This window comes from Oncorhynchus kisutch, unplaced genomic scaffold (genome assembly GCF_002021735.2).
Source record: "Oncorhynchus kisutch isolate 150728-3 unplaced genomic scaffold, Okis_V2 Okis07a-Okis12b_hom, whole genome shotgun sequence".
Taxonomy (NCBI): domain Eukaryota; kingdom Metazoa; phylum Chordata; class Actinopteri; order Salmoniformes; family Salmonidae; genus Oncorhynchus; species Oncorhynchus kisutch.
Window position 1 is genome coordinate 12,536,309 of NW_022261984.1, and position 15,000 is coordinate 12,551,308.

The 15,000-nt window shown below is 49.4% G+C and overlaps 1 pseudogene; it reads right to left on the bottom strand.

Annotated features, from left to right (window-relative positions):
- The window catches only part of LOC116360178 (regulator of G-protein signaling 12-like), a 32,623-nt pseudogene that overhangs the window by 13,192 nt on the left and 4,431 nt on the right, over nt 1–15,000 (bottom strand).

Sequence of the window (15,000 nt, forward strand, 5' to 3'; positions counted from 1 at the left end):
GTAGAGGGAAGGAGGGAGGGAGGGAGGTAGAGAGGGAAGGAGGAAGGGAGGGAGGTAGAGAGCGAGAGACGGACAGGGGAAGAGGGAGGAAAGAAAAAGGTCTCAGTGGTTAAGATCTCAGTGTCAACAGGTTAATAAGTGAATCAGATCAACACTGAGGTTCATCTGAACCACGTTGGGAATCTTTATCAAATGTTACCTGAACAGAGTCCGTTTTTCCAGTCTGAGGTCCCGAGAGCACAGAGTCATACAGTCCTGATCCAGAACCAGAGGCTAGGAGAGAGAGAGAGACCGGTCACACTGACAGAGCATAACAGAACCAGAGGAGAGAGAGACCAGTCACACTGACAGAACATAACAGAACCAGAGGAGAGAGAGACCAGTCACACTGACAGAACAGAACAGAACCAGAGGAGAGAGAGACCAGTCACACTGACAGAACATAACAGAACCAGAGAGAGACCAGTCACACTGACAGAACATAACAGACCCAGAGGAGAGAGAGACCGGTCACACTGACAGAACATAACAGAACCAGAGGAGAGAGAGACTGGTCACACTGACAAATTATAACAGAACCACAGGAGAGAGAGAATGGTCACACTGACAGAACATAACAGAACCAGAGGAGAGAGAGACCAGTCACACTGACAGAACATAACAGAACCAGAGAGAGACCAGTCACACTGACAGAACATAACAGACCCAGAGAGAGAGAGACCCGTCACACTGACAGAACATAACAGAACCAGAGGAGAGAGACCCGTCACACTGACAGAACCAGAGGAGAGAGAGACCGGTCACACTGACAGAACAGAACCAGAGGAGAGAGACAGGTCACACTGACAGAACATAACAGACCCAGAGGAGAGAGACCAGTCACACTGACAGAACATAACAGACCCAGAGAGAGAGACCGGTCACACTGACAGAACAGAACAGAACCAGAGTGAAAAGAGACCGGTCACACTGACAGAACATAACAGAACCAGAGGAGAGAGAGAATTGTCACACTGACAGAACATAACAGAACCAGAGGAGAGAGAGACCAGTCACACTGACAGAACATAACAGAACCAGAGAGAGAGACCAGTCACACTGACAGAACATAACAGACCCAGAGAGAGAGAGACCTGTCACACTGACAGAACATAACAGAACCAGAGGAGAGAGACCAGTCACACTAACAGAACATAACAGAACCAGAGAGAGACCAGTCACACTGAACAGAACATAACAGACCCAGAGAGAGAGAGACCCGTCACACTGACAGAACATAACAGAACCAGAGGAGAGAGACCCGTCACACTGACAGAACCAGAGGATAGAGAGACCGGTCACACTGACAGAACAGACCCAGAGGAGAGAGACCAGTCACACTGACAGAACATAACAGACCCAGAGAGAGACCAGTCACACTGACAGAACAGAACAGAACCAGAGGAGAGAGAGACCGGTCACACTGACAGAACATAACGGAACCAGAGAGAGAGAGACCAGTCACACTGACAGAACATAACAGAACCAGAGGAGAGAGAGACCGGTCACACTGACAGAACATAACAGAACCAGAGGAGAGAGACCAGTCACACTGACAGAACATAACAGAACCAGAGATAGAGAGACCAGTCACACTGACAGAACATAACAGACCCAGAGAGAGACCAGTCACACTGACAGAACATAACAGAACCAGAGGAGAGAGAGACCGGTCACACTGACAGAACATAACAGAACCAGAGGAGAGAGACCAGTCACACTGACCAGAACATAACAGAACCAGAGGAGAGAGACCGGTCACACTGACAGAACATAACAGAACCAGAGGAGAGAGAGGACCGGTCACACTGACAGAACATAACAGACCCAGAGAGAGACCAGTCACACTGACAGAACATAACAGAACCAGAGATAGAGAGACCAGTCACACTGACAGAACATAACAGACCCAGAGAGAGGACCAGTCACACTGACAGAACATAACAGAACCAGAGGAGAGAGAGACCCGTCACACTGACAGAACATAAGAGAACCAGAGGAGAGAGAGACCAGTCACACTGACAGAACATAACAGAACCAGAGGAGAGAGAGAGGAGAGAGACCAGTCACACTGACAGAGCATAACAGAACCAGAGAGAGAGAGAGAGAGAGAGAGAGACTAGTCACACTGACAGAACATAACAGAACCAGTGGAGAGAGAGAGAGACCCGTCACACTGACAGAACATAACAGAACCAGAGGAGAGAGAGACCGGTCACACTGACAGAACATAACAGAACCAGAGAGAGAGAGGGAGAAAGACGGTCACACTGACAGAACATAACAGAACCAGAGAGAGAGACCCGTCACACTGACAGAACATAACAGAACCAGAGAGAGAGACCCGTCACACTGACAGAACATAACAGAACCAGAGGAGAGAGACCCGTCACACTGACAGAACATAACAGAACCAGAGAGAGAGAGAGAGATCGGTCTCACTGACAGAAACAGAACCAGAGGAGAGAGAGACCCGTCACACTGACAGAACAGAACCAGAGGAGAGAGACCCGTCACACTGACAGAACATAACAGAACCAGAGGAGAGAGAGACCGGTCACACTGACAGAACATAACAGAACCAGAGGAGAGAGAGACCGGTCACACTGACAGAACATAACAGAACCAGAGGAAGAGAGAGAGACCAGTCACACTGACAGAACATAACAGAACCAGAGGAGAGAGAGACAGTCACACTGACAGAACAGACCCAGAGAGAGAGACCAGTGGAACTGGAGAGTGGAGGAGAATCACTAGAATCTAAATGACCCGTGACCTCCACTAAACATATACTGTTACTATGGTCACAGCACTGACAGTACATCCGGTGTGTGTTGTGGATATCATACCTTCTCCCCTCCGACTAGGAAGAGGTCTACAGCTGCCACGTTGATACAGAGTTTCTCACAGAGACCCACCAGCAGCTCTCTGATGGAGAACCAGCTCTGACCGGCACAGAGCAACATGTCCCATCTGGTAGGTTGATGTTACACTGTCTCAGGGTTACAGAGTCACCGCCTCGCTCTCTGTCTCTCTCCATAGAACCACCCTGTAGAGAGGGGGGGGGGGTGGACAGAGAGAGAGAGAGTCAGAGAGAGTGAGGAGAGCGAGAGACAGAGAGAGAGAGTCAGAGAGAGAGAGAGAGAAAGAGTCAGAGAGAGAGAGAGGGAGAGAGAGAGAGTCAGAGAGAGAGTGAGAGAGAGTGAGAGAGAGCGAGAGAGACAGAGAGAGAGAGTCAGAGAGAGACAGAGAGAGAGAGAGAGAGAGAGAGAGAGAGAGAGAGGGAGAGAGAGAGAAAGAGTCAGAGAGAGAGAGACAGAGAGAGGGAGTCAGAGAAAGAGAGAGTCAGAGAGAGAAGGAGAGAGAGAGAGTCAGAGAGTGAGAGAGAGACAGAGAGAGAGAGAGAGAGAGAGAGATACAAAGAGAGAGAGGGAGAGAAAGAGAGAGGGAGACAGTCAGACAGAGAGTGACAGAGAGAGAGAGAGAGTCAGAGAGAGAGGGATAGAGAGTCAGAGAGAGAGAGAGAGAGACAGAGTTCCATGCACACACACACACCAACACACACACACCAGGACACACACACACCAGGACACACACACACACCAGGACACACACACCCCAAGACAAACACACACGTTACTGTAGGTGTGAATACTGACCTCGTTCTTTCCAGATCCGGACGTTCCCAGTTCCAGACTGGCTCCGGATGACAGAGAGCCTTGTGATTCCCGACGCCCGTTACTGCCCGAGAAGTCTGACAGGAACACACACACACACAGACACACACACACACACACAGACACACACACACACACACACACACATCATCATTTCACCAAACGTTACTCAAAAGCTGTCAAAACACTGTTGGAGAAGACGAACTGTAAACAACCTCTCTGTACGTCAGAAGGTTTCTGTCCAGCTGATGGAAGAAGGGCTTTATAAATAACTCTGATAACACGAGACAACATGCTGCTGCCTTCAGGAAGGATTCACACCCATTGACTTTGTCCACGTGATCCTTGTGTTACAGACCATGCCCCAGGACTACCTGACATGATGACTCCTTGCTGTCCCCAGTCCACCTGACTGTGCTGCTGCTCCAGTTTCAACTGACCTGAGCCCTAGGACCATGCCCCAGGACTACCTGACATGATGACTCCTTGCTGTCCCCAGTCCACCTGACTGTGCTGCTGCTCCAGTTTCAACTGACCTGAGCCCTAGGTCCATGCCCCAGGACTACCTGACATGATGACTCCTTGCTGTCCCCAGTCCACCTGACCATGCTGCTGCTCCAGTTTCAACTGACCTGAGCCCTAGGTCCATGCCCCAGGACTACCTGACATGATGACTCCTTGCTGTCCCCAGTCCACCTGACCGTGCTGCTGCTCCAGTTTCAACTGACCTGAGCCCTAGGTCCATGCCCCAGGACTACCTGACATGATGACTCCTTGCTGTCCCCAGTCCACCTGACCATGCTGCTGCTCCAGTTTCAACTGACCTGAGCCCAAGGTCCATGCCCCAGGACTACCTGACATGATGACTCCTTGCTGTCCCCAGTCCACCTGACCATGCTGCTGCTCCAGTTTCAACTGACCTGAGCCCTAGGACCATGCCCCAGGACTACCTGACATGATGACTCCTTGCTGTCCCCAGTCCATCTGACTGTGCTGCTGCTCCAGTTTTCAACTGTTCTGCCTTATTATTATTCGACCATGCTGGTCATTTATGAACATTTGAACATCTTGGCCATGTTCTGTTATAATCTCCACCCGGCACAGCCAGAAGAGGACTGGCCACCCCACATAGCCTGGTTCCTCTCTAGGTTTTCTTCCTAGGTTTTGGCCTAGCCACCGTGCTAGAGTTTTTCCTAGCCACCGTGCTTCTACACCTGCATTGCTTGCTGTTGGGGGGTTTTAGGCTGGGTTTCTGTACAGCACTTTGAGATATCAGCTGATGTACGAAGGGCTATATAAATACATTTGATTTGATATTGTATTGATACTGGTCTCTACACTCCATCATGATGTATTGTTACTGGTCTCTACACTCCATCATGATGTATTGTTACTGGTCTCTACACTCCATCATGATGTATTGTTACTGGTCTCTACACTCCATCATGATGTATTGTTACTGGTCTCTACACTCCATCATGATGTATTGTTACTGGTCTCTACACTCCATCATGATGTATTGTTACTGGTCTCTACACTCCATCATGATGTATTGTTACTGGTCTATACACTCCATCATGATGTATGTTACTGGTCTCTACACTCCATCATGATGTATTGTACTGGTCTCTACACTCCATCATGATGTATTGTTACTGGTCTCTACACTCCATCATGATGTATTGTTACTGGTCTATACACTCCATCATGATGTATTGTTACTGGTCTCTACACTCCATCATGATGTATTGTTACTGGTCTATACACTCCATCATGATGTATTGTTACTGGTCTCTACACTCCATCATGATGTATTGTTACTGGTCTATACACTCCATCATGATGTATTGTACTGGTCTCTACACTCCATGATGATGTATTGTTACTGGTCTCTACACTCCATCATGATGTATTGTTACTGGTCTATTACACTCCATCATGATGTATTGTTACTGGTCTCTACACTCCATCATGATGTATTGTTACTGGTCTCTACACTCCATCATGATGTATTGTTACTGGTCTCTACACTCCATCATGATGTATTGTTACTGGTCTCTACACTCCATCATGATGTATTGTTACTGGTCTCTACACTCCATCATGATGTATTGTTACTGGTCTTACACTCCATCATGATGTATTGTTACTGGTCTCTACACTCCATCATGATGTATTGTTACTGGTCTCTACACTCCATCATGATGTATTGTTACTGGTTCTCTACACTCCATCATGATGTATTGTTACTGGTTTTTACACTCCATCATGATGTATTGTTACTGGTCTATACACTCCATCATGATGTATTGTTACTGGTCTCTACACTCCATCATGATGTATTGTTTACTGGTCTCTACTCCATCATGATGTATTGTTACTGGTCTCTACACTCCATCATGATGTATTGTTACTGGTCTCTACACTCCATCATGATGTATTGTTACTGGTCTCTACACTCCATCATGATGTATTGTTACTGGTCCTCTACACTCCATCATGATGTATTGTTACTGGTCTATACACTCCATCATGATGTATTGGGTGACTGGTCTATACACTCCATCATGATGTATTGTTACTGGTCTCTACACTCCATCATGATGTAGTGTTATGGTCTATACCTCCATCATGATGTATTGTTACTGGTCTATACACTCCATCATGATGTATTGATACTGGTCTCTACACTCCATCATGATGTATTGATACTGGTCTCTACACTCCATCATGATGTATTGATACTGGTCTCTACACTCCATCATGATGTATTGTACTGGTCTCTACACTCCATCATGATGTATTGATACTGGTCTCTACACTCCATCATGATGTATTGTTACTGGTCTCTACACTCCATCATGATGTATTGATACTGGTCTCTACACTCCATCATGATGTATTGTACTGGTCTATACACTCCATCATGATGTATTGTTACTGGTCTCTACACTCCATCATGATGTATTGTTACTTGGTCTCTACACTCCATCATGATGTATTGTTACTGGTCTCTACACTCCATCATGATGTATTGTTACTGGTCTCTACACTCCATCATGATGTATTGATACTGGTCTATACACTCCATCATGATGTATTGATACTGGTCTATACACTCCATCATGATGTATTGTACTGGTCTCTACACTCCATCATGATGTATTGTTACTGGTCTCTACACTCCATCATGATGTATTGTTACTGGTCTATACACTCCATCATGATGTATTGATACTGGTCTCTACACTCCATCATGATGTATTGATACTGGTCTATACACTCCATCATGATGTATTGATACTGGTCTATACACTCCATCATGATTGATACTTTGTTAAATCCTAGAAGAAAACCTGCTTCAGTCTGCTTTCCTGGGAGACAAATTCACCTTTCAACAGGACAAATAACCTAAAACTCAAGTAGACCAAATATACTGGAGTTGGTTACCAAGACAACATTTGAATGTTCCTGAGTGGCCAAGTTACAGTTTTGACTTAATTTAAATAATAATAATGTGCAAATATTGTACAGGTGTACAAATCTGATTAGAGACTCACCCAGAGAGACTGAGACACCAGGGACTCTGAGACGCCCAGGGACTCTGAGACGCCCATGGGGACTCTGAGACGCCCAGGGACTCTGAGACGCCCAGGGACTCTGAGACGCCCAGGGACTCTGAGACGCCCAGGGACTCTGAGACGCCAGGGACTCTGAGACGCCCAGGGACTCTGAGAGCCCAGGGACTCTGAGACGCCCAGGGACTCTGAGACGCCCAGTGACTCTGAGACGCCCAGGGACTCTGAGACGCCCAGGGACTCTGAGACGCCCAGGGACTCTGAGACACCCAGGGACTCTGAGACACCCAGAGACTCTGAGACACCCAGGGACTCTGAGACGCCCAGGGACTCTGAGACGCCCAGCGACTCTGAGACGCCCAGGGACTCTGAGACACCCAGGGACTCTGAGACGCCCAGCGACTCTGAGACGCCCAGGGACTCTGAGACGCCCAGCGACTCTGAGACGCCCAGGGACTCTGAGACGCCCAGGGACTCTGAGACGCCCAGGGACTCTGAGACGCCCAGGGACTCTGAGACGCCCAGGGACTCTGAGACACCCAGGACTCTGAGACACCCAGGGGACTCTGAGACACCCAGGGACTCTGAGACGCCAGGGACTCTGAGACACCCAGGGACTCTGAGACGCCCAGGACTCTGAGACGCCCAGGGACTCTGGAGACGCCCAGGGACTCTGAGACGCCCAGGGACTCTGAGACGCCCAGGGACTCTGAGACGCCCAGGGACTCTGAGACGCCCAGGGACTCTGAGACGCCCAGGGACTCTGAGACGCCCAGGGACTCTGAGACGCCCAGGGACTCTGAGACGCCCAGGGACTCTGAGACGCCCAGGGACTCTGAGACGCCCAGGGACTCTGAGCGCCCAGGACTCTGAGACGCCCAGGGACTCTGAGACGCCCAGGACTCTGAGACGCCCAGGGACTCTGAGACGCCCAGGGACTCTGAGACGCCCGGGACTCTGAGACGCCCAGGGACTCTGAGACGCCCAGGGACTCTGAGACGCCCAGGGACTCTGAGACGCCAGGGACTCTGAGACGCCCAGGGACTCTGAGACGCCCAGGGACTCTGAGACGCCCAGGGACTCTGAGACGCCAGAGACTCTGAGACGCCAGGGACTCTGAGACACCCAGGGACTCTGAGACGCCCAGGACTCTGAGACGCCCAGGGACTCTGAGACGCCCAGGGACTCTGAGACGCCCAGGACTCTGAGACGCCCAGGGACTCTGAGACGCCCAGGGACTCTGAGACGCCCAGGGGACTCTGAGACGCCCAGGGACTCTGAGACGCCAGGACTCTGAGACGCCCAGGGACTCTGTAGACGCCCAGGGACTCTGAGACGCCCAGTGACTCTGAGACGCCCCCAGTGACTCTGAGACGCCCAGGGACTCTGAGACGCCCAGGGACTCTGAGACGCCCAGAGACTCTGAGACACCCAGGGACTCTGAGACACCCAGGGACTCTGAGACACCCAGGGACTCTGAGACGCCCAGGACTCTGAGACACCCAAGAGACTCTGAGACACCCAGAGACTCTGAAACGCCCAGGGACTCTGAGACACCCAGGGACTCTGAGACACCCAGCGACTCTGAGACGCCCAGCGACTCTGAGACGCCCAGCGACTCTGAGACGCCCAGCGACTCTGAGACGCCCAGGGACTCTGAGACCACCCAGCGACTCTGAGACGCCCAGCGACTCTGAGACGCCCAGCGACTCTGAGACGCCCAGGGACTCTGAGACGCCCAGGGACTCTGAGACACCCAGGGACTCTGAGATGCCCAGGGACTCTGAGACACCCAGGGACTCTGAGACGCCCAGGGACTCTGAGACACCCAGGGACTCTGAGACACCCAGGGACTCTGAGACACCCAGGGACTCTGAGACACCCAGGGACTCTGACCCAGGACTCTGACACCCAGGGACTCTGAGACACCCAGGGACTCTGAGACGCCCAGGGACTCTGAGACGCCCAGGGACTCTGAGACGCCCAGGGACTCTGAGACACCCAGTGACTCTGAGACACCCAGGGACTCTGAGACACCCAGGGACTCTGAGACACCCAGGGACTCTGAGACACCCAGGGACTCTGAGACGCCCAGGGACTCTGAGACACCCAGGGACTCTGAGACGCCCAGGGACTCTGAGACGCCCAGGGACTCTGAGACGCCCAGGGACTCTCCATGTATTGAATACTTATCAAATCAAGATATATTTTTTATCTAAAAAATATCAGATTTCTTCTCCCACTTTGACATCTATTTTGTATAGTTCATAAAATTAAAAAAAGGACAATGAAATCAATTTTTTGCTTTGTGGGTTGAGGTCAGGGCTCTGTGTAGGCCAGCCAAGTTCTTCCACACCGATCTCGACAAACCATTTCTGTATGGACCTCGCTGTCATACTGAAACAGGTAAGGGCCTTCCCCAAACTTTTGCCACAAAATTGGAAGCACAGAATCACCTAGAATGTCATTGTTATGCTGTAGCGTTAAGATTTCCCTTCACTGGAACTAAAGGACCCGAACCATGAAAAACAGCCCCAGATCATTATTCCTCCTCCACCAAACTTTACAATTGGCATTATGCGTTCTTCTGGCATCCGCCAAACCCAGATTCATCCGTCGGGCGGTGAAGAGTGATTCATCACTCCAGAGAACGCGTTTCCACAGCTCCAGAGTCCAATAGCGAACAAGCTTTACACCCCTCCAGCCGACGCTTGGCACTGCGCATGGTGATGTTAGGCTTGTGTGCAGCTGCTCGGCCATGGAAACCCATTTCATGAAGCCCCCGACGAACAGTTATTGCGCTGACGTTGCTTCCAGAGGCAGTTTGGAACTCGGTAGTGAGTGTTGCAACCGAGGACAGACGATTTTTACGTGCTACGCACTTCAGCACTCGGCGGTCCCGTTCTGTGAGCTCGTGTGGCCTACCACGTCGCGACTGAGCCGTTGTTGCTCGTAGACGTTTCCACTTCACAATAACAGCACTTACAGTTGACCGGGGCAGCTCTAGCAGAGCAGACATTTGACGAACTGAAAGGTGGCATCCTATGACAGCCGCCATGTTGAAAGTCAGCTCTTCAGTAAGGCCATTCGACTTCCAATGTTTGTCTGTGGAGATTGCATGGGCTGTGTGCTCGATTTTACACACCTGTCAGCAACGGGTGTGGCTGAAATAGCCCAATCCACTCATTTGAAGGGGTGTCCACATACTTTTGTATATGAAGCGCACCTCAGACATTCAGTCTTCACGATTCTACTAACAGTTTCTAAAATTCCCAAAACATCCAAACATTCCCATTTTCCCAGACCACTCGCTCACTAACCGCAAACACAGAATCACATTCCCAAATTCCAGAAACCTCCATAACTCTTCTCTTAAACCACTCACTGTAGTTGATGTCTGCCAGATCCCGTTTCTTGGGGCCTTTCCCGAAGCTCCGGTTCCGTGACCACGAAAAGAACATGCCTTTCTTCTTATCTCCTCCGCACTCATCCCTCTCTCTCTCTTCGTTCAGAGAGCGGCCCGACTTAGTCTTCTTGTCGTCCTGAAAAGAGAAACAGAGTGGCTAGATGGATAGATTGATAGATTGATAGATTGATAGATAGATAGATAGATAGATAGATAGATAGATAGATAGATAGATAGATAGATAGATAGATAGATAGATAGATAGATAGATAGATAGATAGATGGATAGATGGATAGATGGATAGATGGATGGATAGATGGATAGATGGATAGATAGATAGATAGATAGATAGATAGATAGATAGATAGATAGATAGATAGATAGTGTGTTCATGCTCCGTGTGTATGTGTGTGTTCATGCTCTGTGTGTGTGTGTTCATGCTCTGTGTGTGTGTGTGTGTGTGTGTGTGTTCATGCTCCGTGTGTGTGTGTGTGTGTTCATGCTCTGTGTGTGTGTGTGTTCATGCTCCGTGTGTGTGTGTGTGTGTGTTCATGCTCTGTGTGTGTGTGTGTGTGTTCATGCTCTGTGTGTGTGTGCGTGTGTTCATGCTCCGTGTGTGTGTGTGTTCATGCTCTGTGTGTGTGTGTGTGTGTTCATGCTCCGTGTGTGTGTGTGTGTGTTCATGCTCTGTGTGTGTGTGTGTGTGTGTTCATGCTCCGTGTGTGTGTGTGTGTGTGTGTGTTCATGCTCTGTGTGTGTGTGTGTTCATGCTCCGTGTGTGTGTGTGTGTGTGTGTTCATGCTCTGTGTGTGTGTGTGTGTGTGTTCATGCTCTGTGTGTGTGTGTGTGTGTGTTCATGCTCCATGTGTGTGTGTGTTCATGCTCTGTGTGTGTGTGTGTGTGTTCATGCTCCGTGTGTGTGTGTGTGTGTTCATGCTCTGTGTGTGTGTGTGTTGTGTGTGTGTGTGTGTTCATGCTCTGTGTGTGTGTGTGTTCATGCTCTTTGTGTGTGTGTGTGTCATGCTCCGTGTGTGTGTTGTCATGCTCTGTGTGTGTGTGTGTGTTGTCATGCTCTGTGTGTGTGTGTTGTCATGCTCTGTGTGTGTGTGTGTGTGTTCATGCTCTGTGTGTGTGTGTGTGTGTGTGTGTTCATGCTCCGTGTGTGTGTGTATGTACGTGTGTGTGTGTTCATGCTCTGTGTGTGTGTGTGTGTGTTCATGCTCTGTGTGTGTGTGTGTGTGTTCATGCTCTGTGTGTGTGTGTGTGTATGTATGTGTGTGTGTGTGTGTGTGTGTTCATGCTCTCTGTGTGTGTGTTCATGCTCTGTGTGTGTGAGTGTGTGTGTGTGTGTGTTCATGCTCCGTGTGTGTGTTCATGCTCTGTGTGTGTGTGTGTGTGTGTGTGTGTGTTCATGCTCCGTGTGTGTGTGTGTGTGTATGTATGTGTGTGTGTGTGTGTGTGTGTTCATGCTCTCTGTGTGTGTGTTCATGCTCTGTGTGTGTGAGTGTGTGTTACCTTCTTGGGTGTGGATCTATCTGACCCGGTACTGTGTTTGGAGGTAGGAGAGCTGGGTATGTGGTAGGGGTCTGGAAGAGGCCTCCCCTCCACCTCCGCTAACATACATTCCTGATACAGGAGGGATTTCAGGAAGCGAGTATAGCTGTCAAACTTCATCAGGTTGAAGATCTAGAGAGGGAGGGGGGAGAGTATAGCTGTCAAACTTCATCAGGTTGAAAATCTAGAGAGGGAGGGGGAGAGTATAGCTGTCAAACTTCATCAGGTTGAAAATCTAGAGAGGGAGGGGGAGAGTATAGCTGTCAAACTTCATCAGGTTGAAAATCTAGAGAGGGAGGGGGAGAGTATAGCTGTCAAACTTCATCAGGTTGAAGATCTAGAGAGGGAGGGGGGAGAGTATAGCTGTCAAACTTCATCAGGTTGAAAATCTAGAGAGGGAGGGGGAGAGTATAGCTGTCAAACTTCATCAGGTTGAAGATCTAGAGAGGGAGGGGGGGAGAGTATAGCTGTCAAACTTCATCAGGTTGAAAATCTAGAGAGGGAGGGGGAGAGTATAGCTGTCAAACTTCATCAGGTTGAAGATCTAGAGAGGGAGGGGGGAGGGAGGGGGGGAGAGTATAGCTGTCAAACTTCATCAGGTTGAAGATCTAGAGAGGGAGGGGGAGAGTATAGCTGTCAAACTTCATTAGGTTGAAGATCTAGAGAGGGAGGGGGGAGAGTATAGCTGTCAAACTTCATCAGGTTGAAGATCTAGAGAGGGAGGGGGGAGAGTATAGCTGTCAAACTTCATCAGGTTGAAAATCTAGAGGGGGAGGGGGGAGAGTATAGCTGTCAAACTTCATCAGGTTGAAGATCTAGAGAGGGAGGGGGGAGAGTATAGCTGTCAAACTTCATCAGGTTGAAGATCTAGAGAGGGAGGGGGAGAGTATAGCTGTCAAACTTCATCAGGTTGAAAATCTAGAGAGGGAGGGGAGAGGGAGGGGGGAGAGTATAGCTGTCAAACTTCATCAGGTTGAAGATCTAGAGAGGGAGGGGGAGAGTATAGCTGTCAAACTTCATCAGGTTGAAGATCTAGAGAGGGAGGGGGAGAGTATAGCTGTCAAACTTCATCAGGTTGAAGATCTAGAGAGGGAGGGGGGAGAGTATAGCTGTCAAACTTCATCAGGTTGAAAATCTAGAGAGGGAGGGGGGAGAGTATAGCTGTCAAACTTCATCAGGTTGAAGATCTAGAGAGGGAGGGGGAGAGTATAGCTGTCAAACTTCATCAGGTTGAAGATCTAGAGAGGGAGGGGGGAGAGTATAGCTGTCAAACTTCATCAGGTTGAAGATCTAGAGAGGGAGGGGGGAGAGTATAGCTGTCAAACTTCATCAGGTTGAAGATCTAGAGAGGGAGGGGGGAGAGTATAGCTGTCAAACTTCATCAGGTTGAAGATCTAGAGAGGGAGGGGGGAGGGAGGGGGGGAGAGTATAGCTGTCAAACTTCATCAGGTTGAAGATCTAGAGAGGGAGGGGGAGAGTATAGCTGTCAAACTTCATTAGGTTGAAGATCTAGAGAGGGAGGGGGGAGAGTATAGCTGTCAAACTTCATCAGGTTGAAGATCTAGAGAGGGAGGGGGGAGAGTATAGCTGTCAAACTTCATCAGGTTGAAAATCTAGAGAGGGAGGGGGAGAGTATAGCTGTCAAACTTCATCAGGTTGAAGATCTAGAGAGGGAGGGGGAGGGAGGGGGGGAGAGTATAGCTGTCAAACTTCATCAGGTTGAAGATCTAGAGAGGGAGGGGGAGAGTATAGCTGTCAAACTTCATTAGGTTGAAGATCTAGAGAGGGAGGGGGGAGAGTATAGCTGTCAAACTTCATCAGGTTGAAGATCTAGAGAGGGAGGGGGGAGAGTATAGCTGTCAAACTTCATCAGGTTGAAAATCTAGAGGGGGAGGGGGGAGAGTATAGCTGTCAAACTTCATCAGGTTGAAGATCTAGAGAGGGAGGGGGGAGAGTATAGCTGTCAAACTTCATCAGGTTGAAGATCTAGAGAGGGAGGGGGAGAGTATAGCTGTCAAACTTCATCAGGTTGAAAATCTAGAGAGGGAGGGGAGAGGGAGGGGGGAGAGTATAGCTGTCAAACTTCATCAGGTTGAAGATCTAGAGAGGGAGGGGGAGAGTATAGCTGTCAACTTCATCAGGTTGAAGATCTAGAGAGGGAGGGGGAGAGTATAGCTGTCAAACTTCATCAGGTTGAAGATCTAGAGAGGGAGGGGGAGAGTATAGCTGTCAAACTTCATCAGGTTGAAGATCTAGAGAGGGAGGGGGGAGAGTATAGCTGTCAAACTTCATCAGGTTGAAAATCTAGAGAGGGAGGGGGAGAGTATAGCTGTCAAACTTCATCAGGTTGAAGATCTAGAGAGGGAGGGGGAGAGTATAGCTGTCAAACTTCATCAGGTTGAAGATCTAGAGAGGGAGGGGGGGAGAGTATAGCTGTCAAACTTCATCAGGTTGAAGATCTAGAGAGGGAGGGGGGAGAGTATAGCTGTCAAACTTCATCAGGTTGAAGATCTAGAGAGGGAGGGGGGAGAGTATAGCTGTCAAACTTCATCAGGTTGAAAATCTAGAGGGGGAGGGGGGAGAGTATAGCTGTCAAACTTCATCAGGTTGAAGATCTAGAGAGGGAGGGGGGAGAGTATAGCTGTCAAACTTCATCAGGTTGAAGATCTAGAGAGGGAGGGGGAGAGTATAGCTGTCAAACTTCATCAGGTTGAAAATCTAGAGAGGGAGGGGAGAGGGAGGGGG